The sequence below is a fragment of the Osmia lignaria genome, chromosome 10, assembly GCF_051020975.1.
Source record: "Osmia lignaria lignaria isolate PbOS001 chromosome 10, iyOsmLign1, whole genome shotgun sequence".
NCBI classification, from domain to species: Eukaryota; Metazoa; Arthropoda; class Insecta; order Hymenoptera; family Megachilidae; genus Osmia; species Osmia lignaria.
In genome coordinates, this window is record NC_135041.1 from 2643925 (window position 1) to 2651769 (window position 7845).

At 44.0% G+C, this 7845-nt stretch overlaps 1 long non-coding RNA gene across 1 annotated transcript; it reads left to right on the plus strand.

Moving 5' to 3' along the window:
* Nucleotides 1-347: 347 nt before the first annotated feature.
* On the plus strand, nucleotides 348-6747 carry LOC117610910 (uncharacterized). The gene is made up of 8 exons (XR_004583033.2): nucleotides 348-422; nucleotides 491-787; nucleotides 875-1031; nucleotides 1307-1406; nucleotides 1476-1769; nucleotides 1841-2059; nucleotides 3953-4241; nucleotides 5327-6747. It is a non-coding gene; the product is annotated as an uncharacterized LOC117610910 (long non-coding RNA).
* The last annotated feature ends 1098 nt before the right edge of the window (nucleotides 6748-7845 follow it).

The window sequence follows — 7845 nt, forward strand, 5'->3', positions numbered from 1 at the left end:
GGTTGAAATGAAGAACTCGTATTACGAACGATTATTGTATATAATTCACAAATGTAACAAACACAATGACGAAATACAGAACGGAAACCTTAGAACTTAACACAAAGAACTTGAAACGAACTTGAATACTTGGTAACGAAAGACCGTTGGGTTGGTGTGAGTTTGAATAAGAGCGTTGGTGTTAATCGGTTGACTGGTTAAATTATTCTGATTACCGCGAGCGCTTCGTTAGTGCGAGCGGGCGGAGGTTGGTTTATTTGGCGCAAGAGCGCGTGGTTGTCATGCGTTAGTATGACGCGGTTTGAACGGAACACACTCCCCCCCCCCCAACTTTGAATGAATCCATTCATTCACGTAATAATGCGTAGTTGTAATGTAGTGATTACGAAGATAATTTTACATGGATATAATGGCGAACGCTGGTAAGTACAATTATCGGAACTTATTCTAATTACAAAGTACTTAAATCTAACTTAATCTAATCTTATAGTATGTAGTTATGCGATCAAGCTTAACTTATGCAATTTGGAGGCTAACTACGCAGTTCGTCTTCGGTGATCGCAACGGGAAGAAAACATATTTTTGAGAGAGGACGTTTATATGGCGATTGTGAAGTTTTAATTGTTACCACTCGAGTTAATCCGTCGTCTCCCGGATGGCATTCTACGATCCGTCCCCGTTCCCAGTTACTGGGAGGTAAATTCGGGTTACGGATTAGTACAAGCTGGCCTACCTTGGCGAGGTTTTGTATTGTTCGCCATTTTGGGCGTTGGTGAAGTGTATGAAGGTAATCATTTTGCCATGCTTTCCAAAAAGTTTCGGTTAATTTTTGAAGTAATTGCCAACGAGATAATCGGTTTTCTTTAATTTCTAGTACGCTTGGTTCCGGACTAGCGACGAGAGGAGTGTCAATTAGAAAATGACCTGGTGTTAGAGCGGAAAAATCATCCAGACAGTCTGACACTGCTCCTAGTGGTCTCGAATTGAGACATGCTTCGACACGACACAGAACGGTTGTTAATTCCTCAAAGGTAAGTGTGTGAGATCCTATCACGCGTTTGAGATGGTTTTTTATGCTTTTTACGGCTGCTTCCCATAACCCTCCGAAGTGAGGTGCATTGAGACATGCTCCGACACGACACAGAACGGTTGTTAATTCCTCAAAGGTAAGTGTGTGAGATCCTATCACGCGTTTGAGATGGTTTTTTATGCTTTTTACGGCTGCTTCCCATAATCAGAGGCAGGAATTGCCATGCGACACCGGTGGAGACTAATGAGTTTCTTAAGTTGGGATCTTTTGTTGCAGAGCGAAACGCAGACTCGAGTTCGCGATTCGCGCCTTGGAACGTTGTACCGTTGTCCGAATAGAGTTTTGATGGAAGACCACGCCGGGACACAAATCTATGGTAGGCTGCTATTAACGCGGCTGAACTGTAATTGCTCACCACTTCTATGTGAATTGCTTTTGTTGTTAGGCAAACGAATACGGCAATGTATGCCTTGGTAGATTTGTGCCCTCGGCCAGGAGCGGTTCGGACGAGAATCGGACCTGCATAGTCGACGCCGGTATGAATGAACGGACGCTCTACCCTTGTAACGCGAGGCTCGGGCAAGTCTCCCATGAGCTCGTGGGGTATGGCGGCCCTTTCCCGTGCGCACTCCACGCATTTGTAGAGGACTGCTCGAATGGTCGTTCTCGCTCTGAGGATCCAATATTCACCTCGGAGATGAGCGAGAAGGAGTTGAGGACCGGCATGAAGTAGGCTTCGGTGAGTATTGTTAGTAATGAGTGTTAGTAGTGGATGTGATTTAAGGATGATTGGTTTTTTCGCCTTTTCAGGAAGGTGCGAATTCACGAGTCGCCCCTTTGCTCGGATTAACCCATCTGGATCGAGGTATGGGTTCAGTGAGATTAGAGGACTCGATTTTGGGACTTGTTTCAATTCCCGGAGACGCGATAGTTCGGCTGGGAACGCATCGCCCTGGATCCTTCTTAGCCAAAACAGTTTTGAGTGACGGATCTCGTCAGGGGTCAGCACTATGGACGTGAGATTGCTCGGTAAGTTTCGTTTGGTTGATTTATTTTTCGAATTCAATTGGGTTCGAATGTTTTGGACGAAGCGGTTTAAATACGCGGTTATTCTGAGTAGTTTAGGCCACGACGAATAGCGAGTCTCCAATTTCCACGGGTTTGTGCTGATTGTCAAGCTCTGAATATCGTGCGCTTTTTCCTCGAGCGAGGTTTCATCTATTACTCGTGATTCTAAATTTAGCCAAGATTCGGAGTTTTCGCGTAGCCATTCGGGACCCGACCACCATAATGGATGTGATCCCAGTTGGTTAATGGAGATTCCGCGCGACGCACAGTCAGCTGGATTGTCCTCAGTTGGAACGTGATGCCAATGTGCATTTGGAACGATGCTTTGAATTTTTGCAACCCGATTTGCTACAAAGGTTTTCCATCGTGATGGTGAACGGTTTACCCATGTTAGTGTTATACTGGAGTCCGTCCAGCAGTGACATTCTATCTCGATTTTTAATGCCGTTTGAACAAACTTCAATAATCGTGCTAGAAGAAGTGCTGCACATAGCTCTAAGCGAGGAACGCTGACTGTTTTCACCGGGGCCAAGCGGGATTTTGCCATGACAAGACGGACGCACACTGTGCCGTCCTGTAGTACACTGCGGATATAGACAGCAGCAGCGTACGCTGCTGCTGAGGCGTCGGAAAAGCCATAAAGGCTTTGGCTTGTCGGAATATTTGTTGATTATTTGCGAGGTATTGATAATTTGTTTAATTCCACTATCTCGTGGCAGAAGGATTGCCATTCGGTTTGGAATTCGAATGGTACATCGTCGTCCCAATCAGCTTTTAATGACCACAGCCGCTGAATTAGGATTTTGCCTGAAATCACGAACGGAGTGATCCATCCCATTGGATCAAATAATTTGAATACCGACGAAAGGATTGTACGTTTGGTTATGCAGCTGTCCTTGAAGCACCCTGTTTCAACTTGAAATTGGAATTGATCAAGCGCGGGGTTCCAGATTAAACCCAATACTGAAGTGGATTCGTCAATTTTGAGAGTTTTACTCAAGGCAAGGCCGTGATCAGAAGGATCGATATCACAAAGGAGTTCGGAATTGTTACTTGCCCATTTCCTGAGCGAGAAGCCACCCTGAGACAATAGGGCGACCGTTTGGTTTCGAATTTGAAGAAGCGACTCTACACTATTACTTCCAAAAAGGAAGTCATCGACGTACGCTTGTTCGTTTACAACTTGAATCGCGTCAGGGTATTTTGAACCCTCATCGTCTACCAATTGTTTGAGGACTTGAAGGACTAAATAAGGAGCCGGGGTGGTCCCGTAAGTTACTGTAAGGAGCTGATACTCTTCGACTTGGTGATCAGAAGAGTCACGCCAGAGAATGCGTTGGAAATCTACATCTTGTTCGTTAACGCGAATTTGCCGGTACATTTTGGCGATGTCAGCAGAATAAACAAATTCGAATCGACGCCATCGGAGCAAAATTGATACGAGGTCTTGTTGTAACTTAGGGCCACTATGTAAGTGGTCATTTAGAGATTGACCATTGGACGTTCGACGTGAGGCATTGAATACGACGCGAAGACGAGTTGTCTTACTGGTTTGGCGAAATACTGCATGGTGAGGTATATAGTATACCTGGTTCCTGGACGAAAGAGGCGAAATTACCCTTTTCATGTGACCGAGAGATTGATATTCCGATAGGAACGCACGATATTCGGTTTGGAGATGTTTGTTTTGTTGAAAACGGTTTTCTAAAGCGCGAAGACTCTTTAACGCTGCGGTCCGGGATTCCCCTAATGGGATTGGAGGCTCGCAATTGAATGGTAATTTGACAACGTAACGTCCGGCTTCGTCTCGCGAGTGTGTTTCTCTAAAATGATTCTCGCATTTTTGCTCATTAGGTGTTAACATGGGCGACGATGGAAGATCCTCGATCTCCCAAAATTTCCGGAGACTCTGATCCAGACGGTCTAGGACTGAAACATGGTGGAAATGGATTGAGAGATCGGGATTGAGAGGAAGAGGACCCGATAGTATCCATCCGAGCGTGGTGTTTTGAGCTGTGGGTGCGCACGTCGAGCCCTTCCTTACCCCTTGCAGCAATAGTTGTCCGTATAGATCGGCTCCAATTATCATACTAATTGGTTCTGAGCTCATGGGGTCCTCGTCAGCGAGTTCAAGTCCTAAAAGGTGAGGCCATTTAATTGTTGAGTTCAAGCGTGGTGGTATGTACCTTGTTAGTTTTTGAATTATGATCGCATGCATCGAGTATGCAGGTTCGGATTTCCTTACCGGAGTGATGATAATTGGTGCTACGTAGCGTGTAACGGACTGAGTCTCTCCGATTCCACTGATCATTGTGAATTGTGTCTCCTTTCCGAGGCGCAGAAGCTGAGCTAGCGATTCAGTGATGAGCGTCGCTGCTGAGCCTTGATCAAGGAGCGCTCTTACGACAGTGCATCGCCCGCCTTGTGAATGCACTCTAACTCGAGCTGTAGAGAGGAGAACGCTTGTTTTAATTGGTTTATGTGAGGCTAAATTTAAAACGTTTTTTACTTCGTGATCAGAGGCGGCGAGACTCGTCCTTTGTTTGGCATTGGACGCATCATTGGCAGTACGAAAGTGTAACAATGTATGATGCTTCAATTTGCATTCCTTGCAACAACGGGCGCTTTTGCACTGTGCTGTTGAATGTTGACTTGAAAAGCAGTTGGCGCACCGGTGTTGCTGTCGTATAATTGAGTATCGATCCTGTGGAGTCTTTGCTAAAAAACTTGGACATTGGTAAATGAGGTGGTTTTGTTTGCAAACGGCGCACGTGAATTGGTTTGCCGCGGTAACAAGTGACGTTAACGGTTTGGTTCGGGTTAATTTTTGTTTATCATGTTCAGATGGATTTTCGCGCTTGAACGACGGCATCGCTTCTAACGCTAAAATTCGCTTTTTTAAGAACGCATCAAATTCGGTATAGGTCGGGAACTGCGTAGTGTCACCTAAAGTAAGCTCCCACGCTTTGCGGGTTGCGAGATCTAATTTTTGAGCACCAAAAAAAACTATCATATCACTCCAGGTGTCGACCGGACGACCTAGGTTTCGTAGCATTTGAACTGAAATGTTTATTTGATCGCGTAACGATCGGAATTCGTTCGGTGTTTCGGACAAAATTGACGGTAACGAAAACAAAGAGTTTAAATGTGTTGATATTAGGCGCCGCTTGTTTTCGTATCTCGAGGTTACTGTATTCCATGCAACGATAAAATTATTGTCAATTACAGGTAGATGACTCACGGTTTTACTGGCTTCGCCCTTGAGGGAAGAGCACAAAAAATGCAGGCGCTCCACATTTGACAGCGACTGGTTGTTGATTACCATAGAGGTGAACTTGTCTCGGAAACTCTCCCACTCTGCATAATCCCCTTCAAATGTTGGCAAGTTGATCCTTGGAAGGTGAGCCGTTGGTCGTGACGTCACGGAATTCGAACATTGTCCGTTGGCTGCTGAACTTTCAGGTGGAGGTGTGACCTTCGAGAGCGTTTCCGCCATAAAGTCTAGGGCTTCCTGGAACGTTTCTTCGCATTTTGCAAACTGGTCCTCGACGAAATACGGTGCATTTGCTTTCGTCTTCTGGTCAGCACAGGCAGAGAGTTTAGCATCTAGGTCTTGACACTGATGAAATGTTTCTTTCAGCAATCCCATGCGGTTCTAGGTAACTGTTGCGGTCATTTTGGACTGACCCAGTTTTTTGAAATTGGCGAGCGATCGTTCTACCGACCGCATTGCTTGTGTTTGTTTGTAATAGAGTTCTTCAAACGAGCTCATGGTGACTCGTTTTTCGGCTTGCTGACTCGTTTTTCCTCGATGCCAATCCGGCTCGAAGGACCAATGTTTCGTGCGGATGGATGAATGTGGTGCTGAAAGCCTTTATCGAAAGGACTGACGATCGAGTAGAGCCGTTTGGAATCGGTTGAAGTGAAGAACTCGTATTATGAACGATTATTGTATTGTATAATTCACAAATGTAACAAACACAATGACGAAATACAGAACGGAAACCTTAGAACTTAACACAAAGAACTTGAAACGAACTTGAATACTTGGTAACGAAAGACCGTTGGGTTAGTGTGAGTTTGAATAAGAGCGTTGGTGTTAATCGGTTGATTGGTTAAATTATTCTGATTACCGCGAGCGCTTCGTTAGTGCGAGCGGGCGGTGGTTGGTTTATTCGGCGCAAGAGCGCGTGGTTGTCACGCGTTAGTATGACGCGATTTGAACGGAACAATATCTAATGTAGATATGCCAATAATGATATTCTTATTAAATGTATATTTCATTATATCTCATGTAGATATAGTAATAATGACATTGTTATTAAATATACATTGAACTGTGGGAAGGAATCGGTATGTTACATTATATCAAATATAGATGTAGTAATAATGATATTGTTATTAAATGTCCATTGATCTGTGGAAATGGATCAGTATATTTTATATCTAATGTAGATATAGGAATATCGATATTGTTATTATATGTACATGTATCTGTAGGAAGCGATCAGGGTATTACATTATATGTAATGGAGATATGGTAAGAATGACATTGTTATTAAATCTACATTGATCTGTGGGAAGGAATCAGTATATTACATTATATCTAATGAAAATATAGTACTAATGATATTGTTATTAAATCGATCTGTGGGAAGGAATCAGCATATTACATCATATGTAATGTAGAAATAGTTATAATGATTTTGTTATAAAGTATACATTGATCTGTGGGAATGGATCAGTATATAGAATTGCCGCGAAATAAGCAAGTAGCTCGGGACCGAACAGTTGCTTATTTCGAAGCAGGCATGCTATTCGGCTTGACTTTGTTCACGAAACGGGACGATATAGAACGCGAGAAACGAGTGAGAAATCCGAGGTAGCGGCGAATCAAAAAGTGATCGGCCGAGCGGCGATGTTATTTTTTGAACAAGAATAGAAACCATTATATACATATGTATGTTCCATCCTTCTTGTACTTACCGATGTCACTGCTGAGTCGAGCGTGACAATTTATTACCCTAAACATCGGCTTCGCGCTTTCATGGACCTCTCACTCATTTCTCGTACCTCTCACTTTGCGGACGACTTTAAACAAAGAAGAGGGGATAGCGAGTTGCTTATTTCGAAGCAGAGACCACTTGCTTATTTCGAAGCAGTACTGTGTCATGTCCGGAAAGTTTTTGCGAATTTGTCCGCCTCGCGTTCCCTTATCAAGCCTTCGGGTTGTAGGAGACTCCTCATGTGAGGGGCGTGAGGAGGGCAAATTACTACTTCATCTTTCTTTTATTTCTCCTTGACTCTGTGGTTTCCCATCAAGCCTTCGGGTTGTAAGAGACTTCTTCATGTGGGAAATGCACAGGGAAGAGTTTGAGTTTATAATTATTCTACTTTTGTCCTTTCTATCCTTTCATTCTTCTCATACTTCTCAATTCTTTTCTTAGTTAATACCCCTCCTTGAAACTATCGTCGTGCTCAACTGCGTAGTAACAGAAACTCGTGATAGAAAAACTCGGTTTCGACCGAGGAGAGGTATCGTAAACAGCGTTCGCTGCGCGGTTAGTCAGTGCTTCGCATTGTAGGGGTCTCCTCAGGCTAACTGTGCAAAAGCGTAAAGATTAATTTATTTCTGAAATTAACACCGATACTCTCCTCTTTTTCACGCGTGGGCGCCAGTCGGTCCCTAACCCGATCGCGTGTATGAATTGAATGCTCGAAAGAGAACGCGAAGTAATCTAGCGTGT